At 38.2% G+C, this 16,866-nt stretch overlaps 1 long non-coding RNA gene and 1 other non-coding gene across 2 annotated transcripts in view; one reads left to right on the top strand and one right to left on the bottom strand.

The window, feature by feature from the left end:
* Positions 1-16,866, top strand: part of LOC122729171 — a 31,500-nt gene that overhangs the window by 11,532 nt on the left and 3,102 nt on the right. The window contains exon 3 of the long non-coding RNA XR_006353311.1: positions 16,440-16,571. This is a non-coding gene — a long non-coding RNA (uncharacterized LOC122729171). The remainder of the gene's footprint in view (positions 1-16,439; positions 16,572-16,866) is intronic.
* LOC122730179 lies at positions 15,551-15,656 on the bottom strand. Its single transcript, XR_006353393.1, has one exon. It is a non-coding gene; the product is annotated as a U6 spliceosomal RNA (small nuclear RNA).

Genomic DNA, 16,866 nt, shown 5'->3' with positions numbered 1-16,866 from the left:
GCTTGTTGACTGACTATAAATGCCAGCTATTAAAAAAGAAGCTTTCTTCGCGGTCCAGGCTTTTTCACCCTAAGGTCTTAGACAGAAATCTAATTCGGGCAAATCCTCTATGCCATCCTATTTTCACTGACATGGATCATTTTCTTTGCATCCTGTTTGAAACTCTTGTGTGGTGGTGTTGCTATGCTGACCCAACCAGCTGTCACATTCCAGGCCAGAGGTGGGTGAAGTTATTCCTGTGGACATATCCTTCTGAAGGCACTTTGAGATTCTTTGTTTTGGCGACCTGTCAGTGTCAGAAACTCTTATGCTTCGAATATTGCAAACCTGCCACAGCATTCATGTGATGCTGTTAAAAAAAAATTTCTTTCTGCTGATCAGGTTTTGAGCATATGGCTTGGTCTACAGTTTTTCTGAACGCGATGATTAAGCCTGAAGTTGCATACACACATCTTGCTGAATTTGGTAAAGATGCATGAAGAGCTTTTCATATCTAGAACCCTGCCATTACAAAAGAGATTACACATTTGAAAACGGGGGGGTTTGCTGGTTGACAACTAGATTATGGCAAGAAGTTTAAAATTCCTCTAACAGGGGGCAGCTAGATGGCGCAGTGGATAAAGCACCGGCCCTGGATTCAGGAGGACCTGAGTTCAAATCCAGCCTCAGACACTTGACACTTACTAGCTGTGTGCCCCTGGGCAAGTCACTTAACCCCCAATGTCCACCCCCCCCAAAATTCCTCTAATAAAGTTTATGTCTACAAATGTAGAGCAAAGTACATAAGTACTTGTTCAGACCCTAATCTCAAATTTGCTCAAAATAACTAGAAGAAAGGGGATGGTAGGACTTGGGATTTGACTTATCTACACAATTTATCTCTACTCTCAACTTTTCTTTCATCATGTGAATACAGCTCACCTCCCAAATCCTTCTCTTTTATTTAATACTATCTGGATAATGAAGAAATAGTTACTTAGCACAGAATCCCAACCAAAAGGGGATTCATCCAGATAGAAAGATCCTCCAGATTCTCCTGTGTGTGATTAACCCTAGAATAATTATATCAAGCCCACGAATACTGCTGAATCTCCAAAGTGAGAGCCATAATCACTCATAAGAATTTGATTCAACTATCCACAAGGAAAAACCAAGTGGATAAAGAATGACTTGTTGTCTTAATATGATTTGAAGGTAGATGGACAGCTCATAAATCTTGGGACAGTGAACACATAGAAAATGAACTGGACTCAGAAATGATCAGGTGAAAACAGGCTATGGGGGGTTGTACAGGATGGTCAATGCTTTAAATCACAATAATATCTCCCTGAAATAAAAGCCTAACTTAAAAAAAATGTTCCCTCACCGATGCTGTTTGGTTTTAAGTCAAGGGCTACTACATTCTCCAAAGAATTAAAGCTAAGGGCTACCCAAAATTTAACGATAAGCTACCACATTTTTCTAAGCAAGAATTGTACAAGAGAACCAGCATAAAAAACATTGACAGTGGGAAGTACAACCCCAAAAAGTGGGCAAGCCATGTAGTAAGAGAGAGCAATAAAAGATAGATATTCCACAATGCTCTACTGGTATCCATCCAATGTCAAGAGTTCCAGAGGAAGGTCCCCAAGACATTCATTAGGTGAACATTCTCTGGAGTATTGACATGACATGGATGAGAGTGGTTTAGAACGACAGGGAATGGATAGGTTGTGACCTGAATCCCCAGGGAAAACACATTGATGAGGTCCCAGGTCCATCAAAGAATCCTTAATTTAAAACTGACAATTTGATTTCTTCACAACTTATTAAGTTCCTTCCAGGCTCAATTCAAGTGTCACATGAAGCCTTTCTTGATCCCTTCAATGTTAGTACTTTACCACCATCAATTACTTTTTTATTTACATTATATATTTTTTGCATTTATAATTGTATCCTTTATAGTGAAAAGGAAGAATGAGAAGCAGTTTGGTGTAGGGCCTAGAACTCTGGATTTCAAATTAGGATGATCTAGGTTTGACTCCTCCTTTAGACACTTACTAACTAGATGACCTTGGACAAATCATTAACTTCTCTGGGTATCAGTTCAATTGTGGCGGCTAGGTGACATAGTTCATAGGCCACTGAAATTACCCTCAAATATTTATTAGCTTCCTGCAACCACAACTTTTACCTTTTCCATGAAGCATTTCTTTTTTCTTTGTTTGTTTTTTTCTTTTCCAATTTTCTTTTTTGTTTATTCTTAATAGTATTTTTTTTCCAATTACATGTAAAGATAGTTTTCATTCATTTTTGTAAGATTTTGAGTTCCAATTTTTTTTCCCTCCCTCCCTTCCCTTCCCCCTCCCCAAGATTGCAAGCAATCTTATAAAGGTTATACAGTACAATTCATGAAACCTTTCTTGATCTGCCTAGCTGCTAGTATCTTACCACCATCAATTACTTCTTATTTATATATTTTTACATTTACCGATGTATTATTTATTATAATAAAATTTAAGCTATTTGCGGGTAGGAACTGTTTCATTTTTGTTTTTGTATAGTGCTGGGTAAATAAGAGGCATTTATTAGCATGGGCAGCTATGTAGCACAGAGAGTTGGGCCTGGAGTTAGCAAGACATCTTCTGGAGTTCAAATCTGGCCTCATTCACTTACTAGCTATGTGACTCTAGGCAAGTCGCTAAAACCCTGTTTGCCTCAGTTTCCTCATCTGTAAAACGTAATGGCAAATTACTCCAGTATGTCTACCAAGAAAACCCCAAATGTGGTCAAGAAGTGTCAGACATGATTGAAAAATGACACAAACAACTACATGTTTATATTTGGTTTAGTCCAGCTGTTCTTTGTTTCTTTTTTGTTTCTTTCTTTGTTTCTTTGTTTCTTTCTTTCTTTCTACTACCATTCCTACTTATTCATGTATCATATCAACAACTATGGTGTTACAGTTCAAATGTGGAGGTGCTACTGTCATTGTTAAGGAAAACATTTTATTTTAAATCTCTATGGATATTTTCCCATGTTCCTCTGTTTATTGTCCCTGTTCCAATTTCATCTGTAAACACACTGTGAATGACTTTGTTTAATTGGGTTTCTTGCTAAACTTTCTTTAAACTTATTTTCCTTCCAGTGCTTCTCATGCTCATAATTTTCTGTCATCCTTTTCCATAGGAGCTTACAGATAATTTTATGTTCTAAACTGATGCTGTCCTTGGCTGTTTATTGAGCAAGAATCATAGTCTTAGAGTTTGAAGTCATCTTAAAAAGCCAGGTAGACCAGCCACCCATAACAATCCCAAGTACTGTCTAAACCAAATTAAAATATATTTGGAAAACATTTAAGAAAATAAATAAAATACAATAAAACCTAGATAATATAAATATGTAGTTTTCTGTCAGTATGCAACCTTCAGAGATCCTTATGTATGGTTTAGTAGCTCCCATTTCTATGTCAGTTTGACACCATTGACTGGGACCAATCCCTTCATTGGTTATATGAATAGTAAATGATAGAACCAAGGTTCAAACACACCCTCTCAGGTTCCAAGGTCAGCACCCTTTCTACTAATGACACTAATAACTACCTTTCCAAGGAAATAAATGTTTGCTGGCTGAGGTGGCTTCTAGGATTTTTTGTTCTCTAGCTTTGGCAAGTTAAATTTCCTTAGGAAATGGAAATAGCATTATCCATTTCCCATTTTTCATTGTTGATAGTTTGTTTTAATAGGTCAAACTATAGTTGCTTTCAATGTGCGCTTCTTATTTTTATTCTTGCTTCTGGCTTGATCTTTGTTCTTTGCTATAATAACGTAATGTTTTGGATAGGCATAAAAGGGAGATTTAGAAGTTACTTTCACCTCATATTTCATATCTGTTAATATAATTAATTTACTTTTTGGGATGTTATTTGGTACTTGTCACATTAAGTATATCCTGACTCTTTTCTAGAAGAAAGCATTCATAATGTATAGGTATGAGGCTTCTGTACAGTCTACAAATTGCTAACATCTCTTGTTTCTTAATCTTGAAACAAAATTTTCCAACAAAAATTTCCCTTTCTACTCTGTGTCCATTATTGCTTTGAAGTCATGAGTCTTTCCTTTGAAGTCCTAACGTGCCACAATGACTAAAGCTCTGGATCTTGAGTAAAGGAGATGTGAGTTCAAATCCAGCCTCAGACACTTAGTAGCTGTGTGACTCTGAGCAAGTCACTTACCCTCTGTATGCAACAGTTTTCTCATCTCAAAAATGGAAATAATAATAGCCCCTATCCCCAGAGATATTGCGAACATCAAATTAGATTTTTGCAAAATGCTTTGCAAACCTAAAAGTGCTACATAAAATGCTAGCCATTATTGTATAATGATTTAATTTAGAAAGTCTTATGAGGTCAAGTGAACTTCAAAATTGCCTCTCCCTTCTTTCCCTGTAATTCAATTTTAAAAAATGAAAATATAAATTTTGGTAAGCATTAATATGGAATTTATCAGGACAAACGGAATACTGAGAATCAAAGTTTGTAGAATGGATTGAAGTGTTCACTGAAATATCACTTCAATTATGCTCTATCTTTTCTAGTCTCTTCTCTCAGGTTGCTCCTATGCACACTCACTTGACTTGGGAGTAGAGGTGGATGGGTCTCACTCATCGGAGCTAAAAGTTATAAAGGTTGAGGATGGAAGGGGCATTGGAAGTGGAAGGAAGTCTTTGTTAATCTTTTGCTTTCCCAACCATTCAAGCTCATTTGATTACAGATAGACAATAGGGTAGGGGGAAGAGTGTAGACTTCAAATATAGGCCTATATATTCCCTTATTATCTGAAGATCAACTCAGGTAAGTCTATAGGGACTCATTATGAAACAGTTTCCTACCACGTAATGAATTTTTATTTTTATTTTTTATTTTGTCTAAGGCAATCTATGAAGAATATCTGGTAACGGTTAGAAAGCAGACCAGGGAAATCAAGACTCCTAGGCAGACTAAAGAGGTGTTAAAGTATTGACAGCATTAAAAGCAAAGTATGCAAGACACCAAGGATTTCCTTGACCCTGAAGTCCCTTTCTGCATAACTTCCTTCACAGCTATGGGCTACTAGGATTCTGGGAGAAGGGATACCCCCCGACACAGGTGCAGCCCATGAACCAGGATGGGGAGGCCTGGCTGGCTCCCTTGTTTACATTTTAAAAGAGCCAGGGCTAGCTCCAACAAATTGTGTGAAGCCAATTAGCCCTTGGTGCTGACACTTGGAAATTCCTGCCTATGAACCTCCATGGGCTGATCTGCTGGTGACCACCAGCTGCTTCTGGCCCACACCCTGGTGCAGCCTTTGCTCTCCCTGGCAGGTGGCTTAGCTGATTAACTGAGTAGAGGTTACCTACTAGAGCACATCCTTTGCTTCTGCCTCAGTGACAGGTGTCACTAAACCATAAAGATCCTTGAAGGCTGCACATAGACTTAGAAAACCATATATTAACACTATCTATGTTTCATTGTATTTTTGTTTCTTTTGTCAAATACTTCCTGATTGCATTTTTTTGTTTGTTTGGTTTGTTTGTTTTTGTTTTTGCAGGGCAATGGGGATTAAGTGACTTGCCCAGGGTCACACAGCTAGTAAGTGTCAAGTGTCTGAGGCCAGATTTGAACTCAGGTCCTCCTGAATCCAGGGCTGGTGCTTTATCCACTGCGCCACCTAGCTGCCCCCTATAATAACATCTTAACTAGCTTCCCTGCCTCAAACTTTCCTGCTCCAGTCTATCTTGCATACAACTGCCTACATGATTTTCCTGAAACAAACTTTGACTATATCACTTCCTAACTCAATAGATGGCTTAGTAGACAGTTCTGGACTTGAGACAAGAACACCTGAAGTCAAATCCTGCTTCGGGTACTCACTAGTTCTATGAATGTGGACAAATCACTTAATCTCTCTGTGGCTCAGTTCCTTCATCTGTAAAATAAGGATTTTGGAATAGATGTCCATTGAAGTTCCTTCTAACTCTATGATCCCATGACAAACTATGTACCTAATGACTAGGTGTGTAAATGTTATGGACTAATATTATCCTATAAGGAATAATGGACATGAAGGATGCAGAAAAGCCTAGGAAGACTTATATGAGGTGATGCGAAATGAAGAAGGCAGAGGAAAAAGACCTAAAGAAATAGAACTATATATACATATATACACATACATATAAATACACATATATCTGTGTATATAAATATGTAAACACACATACAAACATGTGGAGGAGCATGGTCAAGAATTTGTATTTGTATATGTGTATGTGGGGGTGGGGTCCTATAGTTTTAAATAGATGTTTGGGCGTATATAAGTAAGTATGTATACACACATATACATATACATGCATGTATATAAAACTATAGGACCATAGCTGGATAAATTTAAAAATTAAAAGGACCATAGAAATTATCAAATCTAACTTTCTCATTTTATATATGAAGATATCAAAACCCAGAAAGGATAACTGACTTGACCAATATCATACAGATGTCTGAGCTGAAATTGGAATCCAAGCCCCAAACTTCCTTTACCAATCAGCTCAAGCATTATTTTCTACTTAAATTGCTTCCTGATCCCCACTATTTGCCTTCTCTCCTTTAAAAAAAAATCCACATTAAGGGCAGCTAGGTGGTGCAGTGGATAGAGCACCGGCTCTGGAGTCAGGAGTACCTGAGTTCAAATTCGGCCTCAGACACTTAACACTTACTAGCTGTGTGACCCTGGGCAAGTCACTTAACCCCAATTGCCTCACTAAAAAAAAATAAATCCACATTAGCCACATTGGGAAGGGGGAGAAAGAAAAATAAAGAACAGGGGGAAAACAAGCTTCAATCTTCATTCAGCCTTTACGTTCTCTGTCTACAGGTGGACAGCATTTTGCATTATGAGTCATTTGGAGTTGTGGTAGAGCACTATATTCGTCAAAATTACTGTCTGTCACCATTGAGTATTTTTACAATATTGCCGTCACTCTTTATAGTGTTCTGGTTATGCTCACTTCATTTTGCATCAGTTCATATGTCTTTCCCCTTTTTCTGAACCATCCCCCCTTGCCATTTCTTATAACACAATAGAATTTCATCACATTTATTTAGGACAACTTGTTCAGCCATTCTCCACTTGATGGGCAACCCCTCAATTTCCAATTCTTTGCAACCACAAAAAGAGCAGCTAGAAATATTTTTATAATTGTGGATCCTTTACTTTTTCCTTTGGTTTCCTTGATTGCCCTTTCTCCTTAAAATAGCTTGTATTTCTGGTATTTCTATCTATACATATAACCTTTGCCCTTTCCTCTGTCATACATGTGCATACATATATGTGTACATGCACACAAACACATGTATAACACACATGAATATATACACACATGTAGGTATGTGTATATGTATATACATGCAGATAGATATATAAATCTGCATCCTATCATCCCAGATTGCATAAAAGCTCATTGAGAAAAAAAATGTGTTTGTTTTGGTTTCTTTTCTCTTAATTTTTGTATCCCCCATGTCTAAATCTTGCCTGGCACCTAGTAGATGTTGCCCATTGAGTGATTTTTTTTTTTACTTCCAAGCCAGCACAACTCTAAAAATGTAGTGAATCAGAGCAGCTAGGTTGTGCAGTGGATAAAGCACTGGTCCTGGATTCAGGAGGACCTGAGTTCAAAGCCAGCCTCAGACACTTGACACTTACTAGCTGTGTGACCCTGGGCAAGTCACTTAATCCCCATTGCCCTGCAAAAAAAAAAAAAAAGTAGTGAATGCTAAAACATGTGTGGGGGCAGGGCAGAATCTGGTCAAATATGGTGGAAAAGTGGGTACCGATTTATTAAAAATAAAAGTGCACTTTTCTTTTAGTAGGTGGAAACTGATTTCATGGATATATAGAACTCCCTATATCAACACAGATTGAAACCTATTCTGGAATACATAATCTTAATAGAGTTTCTCAGCGATTTGGGAAATGGTGACACCCATGGCTAACCAGTATGTGTCAGAGGGGGGAACTGAACCCAGGTTTTCCTGGTTCCAAGGGCAGCTCTCTCTCCCCTATGCCAAGTTGCCTTTCTTTAAAGTGAAATAATAAAACAAAAATAATAATAAATTACTAAAAGATATGGTTTCATCTTCTACCAGAGGTGTTCTGGGATGGGTCTGACTCAGAATGAACCCTGGTTCATTATTGGAACAAACTTAGATACTTTTACAGCATTCAACAGTTAATAAGAGGATCCAGAGAAGGATTTCCAACAAGGTTGTGCATTGAGGGCACCTAGAGTTAATTCGGCTGATGTAAGCTCTATCTCTGAGTTCCCCATCATTTTCCACCAGCCAAGCATCAGAGAGGGTTCATGTAAATCCTTGTAGTTGTTTTCTACCCATAAGGGAATTCCATCAACAGCCTGACCTTTTAGTCTCCTGAGTCAATCAAGTCTCAAGGATGTTCTTTTTATTTTATTATTTTTCTTATCCCATTAAATTTTATTTTCCCAAATTACATGTAAATGCAAATTTTGCCATCAAATTTTCTTTTTAAAACTTTGTATTGGGGCAGCTAGGTGGTGCAGTGGATAGATCCCCAATCCTGGAGTCAGGAGGACCTGAGTTCAAATTCGGCCTTAGACATTTAACACTTACTAGCTGTGTGACCCTGGACAAGTCACTTAAATTGCCTTACCAACCCCCCCCCAAAAAAAACCCCAAAACAACAACAAAAAGACCAACAACCCCCCCAAACACTTTTGTATTCCAAGTTCTCTTGCACCCTCATCCCCCTCAAGAACTCAAGCAATTCAATATAAACTATACATGAGCAGTCATGCAAAACTTTTCCACATTAGGCAGGTTGTGAAAGAAAACAGACAAAAACAAAACTTCAGATAAAGGAACTAACAAACAAAAAAAATATGCTTCAGTGTGTATACACCATCAGTTCTCTCTCTGTAGATGGACTGCATTTTTCATAGGACCTTCAGCGTTGTCTTGGATCATTGCAGTGCTGAAAATAAGCAAGTCATTCACAGCAGATCATCTTACAGTATTGCTGTTATTTTGTACACTGTACATTTCACATTGCATCAGCTCAGGAAGGTCTTTCTGGGTTTTTCTGATAGCATAAAGAATGTTCTTAATATCTTTTAAGAACATAAATCTAGTCTAACTTGCAGGGGAGCAGAGGTTTGGATTTTGTTCCAGTGAGGAGGGGTGATCACTCTTTTATGCCATTTCCTTTTTTTTTATATAAGGTATTTTATTTTTCCGTTACATGTAAAGATAGTTCTCAACTTTCGTTTATACAACCTTTACAATTTCAGATTTTTCTCCCTCCCTCCCCTAGACAGCAGGCAATCCAATATAGGTTATATCTATATATCTATATATCTATATACATATACATATAGATATATACGCACATATATATATATACACATAATAACATTAATCCTATTTCTGCATTAATCCTGTTACAAGAGAAAAAATCAGAGCAGTGATGCAAAACCTCAAAAAAAAAAAAAACAACAGCGCCCAAAACAAAAGAAATAGTATGGTTCAATCAGCATCTATACTCCACAGTTCTTTTTTTTTTTTCTTGGATTTGGAGATCCTCTTCTATCATGAGTTCCCTGGAACTCTTCTGTACCATTGCATTGGTGAGAAGAATATGTAGGTCAATACTCAATGTTGATGATACTGTGTACAATGTTCTTCTGGTTCTGCTCATCTCACTCATCATCAGCTCACGTAAGACCCTCCAGGTTTCTCTGAACTCCTCCTGCTCATCATTTCCTACAGCACAACAGCACTCCATTGTATTCATATACCACAAATTGTCCAGCCATTCCCCAATTTATGGGCACCCCCTCAACTTCCAATTCTTTGCCACCACGTAAAGAGCAGCTATAAATATTTTTGTACATGTGGGTCCCTTTCCCCCTTCCATGATTTCTTTGGGGAAAAGACCTAAAAGTGGAATTGCTGGGTCAAAGGGTATGCACAGCTTTATCACCCTTTGGGCATAATTCCAAATTGCTCTCCAGAATGGTTGGATCAGTTCACAGCTCCACCAACAATGCATTAGTGTTCCAATTTTCCCACAGCCTCTCCAACATTTATTATCTTCCTTTTTTATCATTTTAGCCAATCTGATAGGTGTCAGGTGGTACCTCAGAGTTGTTTTAATTTGCATCTCTCTAATCATTAGAGATTTAGAGCATTTTTTCATATGGGAATATATAGCTTTGGTTTCTTCATCAGAAAACTGCCTGTTCATATCCTTTGACCATTTCTCAATTGGGGATGCCATTTTCCTTTAACAGTTTTGGAGATTCATGCTTGACTCCTGAGCCAAAAAGAATCTGCTGATTTTTTTTGTAAGAGAGAATCCTCTAATTGCTACAAATTTCTTATTTAGCAAGTAGTTCTCAGCTCATTCACTATCTTCTCAGGTTTTTTCCCAAAGGGGGAAAAAAGGAATTTTCCCTTTCACTGGGGGAAGAAAGACAGCCTCTCCTCCACAGCTATTCCTTTTAGGTACTTCTACTTATTAAGAGAAGGAACAAAAGTATTTTTAAAAGGCACATACTTCATCTCTATCTCAGCAACAGGGACATATGATCAGCAACAAGTCATATGATCTATACCCTTTCACAGATGAGGAAACTGAGACCCAGTTTGAAATGATGGCATTTTATTATCTAAAAGGATGATGAGGATTATATAGAGAGTGAATTATTTTTAAGCAACTGTAGAGCTCTCAGTTTCCCATCCCCAAACACAGATCCTAGAAAACATCCCCACATTCTAGATATGTTTTGGGTCAACATCCACTCAAAACCTTTTCTTATAAGCCCCCATGTTTATGTTTCCCTTTACTAGACCACCAGAAGACACATTAATTTTTTAAGTGCACTTAATAAAATGAACTAGCAAAATAATTGACAAGGATGTTCTCTCCATATGTGGAGGAGTGCACTCTTGCACAAATGATTAGACTATTAGTAGGGGAGGGGATACAACCACAGAAGGGCAGACCCTTATGATACACACGTGGCTAAGGAACACGTGAAGAGGAACATGCAAGGATTACATGTGACAGGAAAACATGTGTTGTTGGAATAACTCACTCTTCTGACGCTGTTGAGTTTTTGGTGTTCTTAGAGGATATGATTACACCTTTCTTGGCTACTCTGGGTTAGGAGATTTTGTTCAACAGCTTTATTCTGGGGGTTTCTGCTGAGCTGCTGCTGCTCTATGCTGCCATCTGCTGGCCTTCAGCCTCTAAACAGCTTCTACCATAGGGGAATGGATGGATGGATGGATGGATGGATGGATGGATGGATGGATGGATGGATGGATGGATGGATGGATGGATGGATGGATGGATGGATGGATGGATGGATGGATGGATGAGTCCCAGGATTCCTTAGCTTCATTTAGCTATATCTGGCCATCTAGTTAGAGAGCCCCTTTGGTATTTTAAAGCTTTCTTCTAAATATTCTTTATATGGGGGTTGCTAGCTAGTGCAGTGGATAAAGCACCAGCCCTGGAATCAGTAGAATCTGAGTTCAAATCTGGCCTTAGACACTTGACACATACTAGCTATGTGACCCTGGCCAAGTCACTTTACCCTCATTTCCCCATATTAAAAAAGGTAAATACCCTTTATAGCTTATTTTGTATATAGTTGCTTTTTGCTTACCCTATTGGATTGTAAGTTCCTTGAGGGTAGGGACAGTCTTTTGCTTTTTTTTGTATCCATAGTCCCTTCCACATAGTAGGTACTTACTAAATGTTTAATGAATGAATGAATTGAACTTTTTTGAGCCCTTTAAGGGCGTTTCCAGCTTTAATTCTATGACTAGTTTCCTAATTGGTCTTCTTGTTTTCAGTCTATTCTCTCCATAAATGATCCCTTTCCCAGCTGCCAAAATATAGCTCCTAAAATGCAGATCACTCCCCTAAGCAAAAAGCTTCAATGGCTCCCAACAGCCTCTGAGATAAAATACAAACTCCACAGCCTAAAAGTTCTTCACAATATGGCTCCAACCTACCTTTACAGCTAATTTTCAAATTGCTCTTCTTTATGCATTCTACAATCTAGCCAGACTAAACTATCAGCTGTTTCCTAAACTCAATAATTTATTTTCTGTTTCTTTGTGTCCATATATGCCATCACCAAGTCTGGAATGTATTTCCTCCTCACCTGCCTCTGAGCTTTGATCTTCCTTCAAGGTCCATCTCACAAGCTGTTTCCTTAGTGAAACTGTTCTTGAGCCTTCCCAGTTTTTAGTGCTATCTTCCTATTCAAATTACTTTTACTGATTTATCCCTCCCAGCAGCTTCTGTGAAAGATCAGGAAAGAAGATCAGGTAATACTTTATCTCTAATTTTGTATTCTTTTTTCATTTATTCCTTTATTCATTCATGCTTGTATGCATACATGCATACAAGTAGCACTTTGTCTGAATTCAACTGCCATGACTTTAAAGAGGGTCTGTTTTCCCCTTGCTCAAGGAAAATTTTCATAATTCTTTCCCTTTGAGAAATTACTTATTTTTATTGGTCACAGCAGTGTCATGAGCTATCTTGTCATCATTTCCCCCATTTGACAGATGAGGCAACTAAGTTTAAAGGACAAACAGAGAACTAAATTAATAACAGAAGCACTTCCTAAGTGTTGAATTTTCAACCCTACTGCTTCAGCAAGTGTAGACAATTTCTAGGAGTCAAATCATTCATCAGACCTCCAAGAAAAAGCAAATTTAGGGCTCCTGAGATTTTTGTGTATATGTGTGATAATGTGAGCACATTTGATTGTGAAATTTGCCTGGGGACTCTTTGCCATCCAGCAGGGCTTATCTGAAGTCACAAATAGCTGTGCTTCAATATCATTCCCAGAAATACCACCTCCACAAGTCAGGGAATTAAGTTACCACTTTAGTCTCCTTACTTTTCTAACCCTGGAGAGTAAGCTCTGGGAAGTATCAATTTCTGAGTTGCTGTTTGTTGGAATGCCATCTTGAACAGGACGCTCCCTGGGATCTATAAAGTGTCTACTAATTTTAACTTAATTGTCCCTTTAAAAAAAGAAAAATAGCAATAGGAATAATATACAAAATTATGTGGTACCTTTGTTTAAGCAGCACTATAAAGAGATTCATCCCTCTCTGGATTCAATTTTCCCCAAGAGCACTGAAAAACACATACACTTCCCAGGCTTTGAATAACAAGTTCCTCAGGCCCTATTTCTTTTGGACTTTACTACCCATCAAATTCTTCAGGATAAGGGGAGAATATAGTAGTTGCTTCTAAGTGCTTTCTTCATGACTGCTGGGTACTACTAGCCAGTTATAGATCCTTCCTTGAGTGGTTTATCAATCAACAAACATTTATTAAGATTTATTATTTGGGCAGATGCAAAGGCAGTCAAGTTGTTTGTCCTGGACTATTTGGGGCTCATTCTGATACTTCCCCTACTTATATTTTACATTCCTTTTTCTATTCTTCTGGGATGGGAATGCAAGTTGGTACCCCACTCCTTAGAGGACCATTGATAGAAGACTCTCTGCCAAAAAGAAGAATGTGGTGTATTAATGTTGAGCACTTTATTCACTAGCAAAAGACATATCTCCAATTTCATAGGTACATAGGTTTGAAAAGCTATGTGGTCCAAATTCCTCATTTTACATAAGGATAAACTGAGGCCCAGAGAGGTTAAATAATTTTCCCCATAGTCACACATGTAGTACATGTCAGAGCCAGGATTTGAACCAATATTTTCTAACACTATACCAAGTACTATTTCTATTCTACAATGCTGTAAATGGTGTTCACTCAGCCACAAATTTTATAGTTTGTTTTCATTAGTTGCATTTGTCAAAATATGAAATATGGGGGACCAGAAATCTCATCAATTAAATATTTTGCATTACTATGACACTTGCTTAAAATGTCAACTATTCATTGTTTTTCAAACCTTAAAGTGTTGTATGCACAGAATATTATTATTATTATTATTGTTGTTGTTGTTATTAATGAAAATTTAAGACAGAGGTGGTAATGTAATAGAAGGCAAAGAAATTTGGTAGACAAAGATAATTTTTATGTGTTGAAGGAATATATTGATGTATCGCATTATTTCTTTGACTAGATTAACCAAAAAGTGCTAACATATTTGTTAATTTAACTGTTCTGCTTTTTTTTCTTTTGAAGGAAAACAATTATTAAAGAAGCAGCAAAGATGTAGTAAAAAAAAAAACAGTGCTGGATTTGAAGTCAGGAGGTTCCAATTGCAGCTCCCACTACTTGCTGCTATTTTTCTTGGGCAAGTCAGTTCCAACTCCCCAGACCTCAGTTTCTTCATTTGTAGAATGAAGAAATTGAACTGCATTTCATCTGCCTCTATATCTTAGGTTTGTTTTCAGCTAGGTGACACAATGACACAGGCCCTGAAGTTGGGAGGACCTGAGTTCCAATCTTGCATCAGACACTTACTAGCTATGTGACCCTGGACAAGTCACTTAATCCCAATTACCTTAAAACCTCTGGGTTCATCTCCAGTCATCCTGATATATAATTTGCCACTGGACCCAGATGGCTCTGGAGGAGAGAGTGTGGTTGATGACCTTGCACAGCCCTCCCTTACTTAAAATCCAATTCACATCAAGTCATGACATCACCCTGATGCCATGGTCTTCAAAAATGAAGGGCAGGGGCAGCTAGGTGGCACAGTGGATAGAGCACTGGCCCTGGATTCAGGAGTACCTGAGTTCAAATCCGGCCTCAGACACATGACACTTACTAGCTGTGTGACCCTGGGCAAGTCACTTAACCCCCATTGCCCTGCCAAAAAAAAAAAATGAAGGGCAAACAACCACAAAATATTCTGCTTAACTCTGTGACTGAAGTATTGACAGAAGAAAACACAAAAATAATTGGATGTTAATTTTTACCTCTGGGCTATGAGTTTCTGTGTCTGTCTCTTTTTCTTTCTCTTTCTCCTATATCTCTCTGTCTCTGTCTGTCTCTCTGTCTCTCTGTGTGTCTCTGTCTCTGTCTCTCTCTCTCTCACACACACACACACACACACACATACACACACCTCTCCCCAACACAAACCATTCACTATTCCCTACTGAATTCAACTTGACACCTCTGTGAGAAAGTATTTTTATGCAGGGTAGTAGGGGTTAAGTGACTTGTCCAAGGTTACCCAGCTAGTAAGTGTCAAGTGTCTGATGCCAGATTTGAACTCAGGTCCTCCTGAATGCAGGGCTGGTGCTTTATCTACTCTGTCATCTAGCTGCCCCCTTAAAAGTATTTCTTGATTACTTCCACCTATGGCTCCAAGTTCTCCCTTTGGATTTGTGTATGGAATAGGGGGTAAGGGGCATGCTGAATAAATTTAATATCTTTCCCACCTGTTGTTGTTGTTGTTGTTGTTGAGTCATGGCTGACTCTTTGTGACCCCTTTTGGGGTTTTCTTGGTAGAAATACAGAAGTTATTTGGCATTTCCTTCTCCAATTAATTTTTTTTTGAACGCTTCACGAATTTGCGTGTCATCCTTGCGCAGGGGCCATGCTAATCTTCTCTTATCGTTCCAATTTTAGTATATGTGCTGCCGAAGCGAGCACCTCCAATTAATTTTACAGATGAGGAAACTGGGAGAAACAGGGTTAAGTGACTTACCCATGGTCACACAGACACAGTAAGTGTCTGAAGCCAGATTTGAACTCAGGAAGAGGAATCTTCCTGACTCCAGGTCTGGTGCTCTACCCACTGCACAACCTGTCTGTCCCTATTCCAAGCAATCACCCTACAAATACTTGAACATAGCTCCTATGTCCCCTAACCCAAGCATTCTTTTCTCCAGGCTAAATATCCCTGGTTTCTTCAAGGAATTCTCACATGGCATGAATTTAATGTCCTTTACAATTCCAGTTTCCCTCCTCTGGGTGATCTCTAGTTTAACATTGTGCTTTTCATAATTCATTGCCCCTACCTGAACAGGATACTCCATTTGTACTGTGACTAGATAAGAGCAAAAGAAGCTTAACATTTTTTGTTATTCCTAGAAATTATACATCTCTTAATGCAAGTAAAGATTGATTTCGATTTGGTGGGGGGCAGTACCTTCTCAAACTGTTGACTCATGGATGGGGCATCCTAGGCAGATTTTATTACAGGTAACTTTTAGTCTTAACAATATGGAAACAAATACAAAAAATGTAACTCCTTAATAACAATAGTAGTAGCTCTTGTGTACAAGTTAACAATCTCAAAATCATATCTATTTATAAACAGAAAAGAAAAAAAATCGCAGAATCTCAGACTTGGAAGAGACCTTAGCGGCCATTTTGTTAGATACACATTTGCTGTGTGACCTGAGTGAGTCACTCAGTCTCTCTGTGTTTCAGGACTCCGTGGCCTCAAAGTTGTCCCAACTCTAAATCTAGCATCTTATTCCAGCCCGTATGTGAATGAGAATTTCCACTACAACATACCGGAGAAGTGGTCATGCAGCCTTTGTCTGAATATCTTTGATAAAGGTAAACTCATCATTTACAGAAGCAGCCCACTCCATCTAGGGACAGTCTTGATTTCTAGATTTTTCCTTTATCTCAAGCTTAAATTCATTTCTTTGTAAATTCCACACATTATTCCCAATTCTTCCCTAGTTCTGCCTAATTCTGTTGCCAAATAAACCCTATCGAGGACTTCTGTTACTCAAGTTCTCAATGATAGCTAATATGTCTTGAAAGAGTCTCATCAAACATTCCCCAATCCCTGAAAAAAATCCATCATCATATGATACCTTCTCCAGGTCCTTCACTGACCCGTATC

This window comes from Dromiciops gliroides, chromosome 5 (assembly GCF_019393635.1).
Source record: "Dromiciops gliroides isolate mDroGli1 chromosome 5, mDroGli1.pri, whole genome shotgun sequence".
Classification (NCBI taxonomy): Eukaryota; Metazoa; Chordata; class Mammalia; order Microbiotheria; family Microbiotheriidae; genus Dromiciops; species Dromiciops gliroides.
Note: the sequence above shows the minus strand (reverse complement) of the source record. Positions and strands in the feature narration are given on the sequence as shown.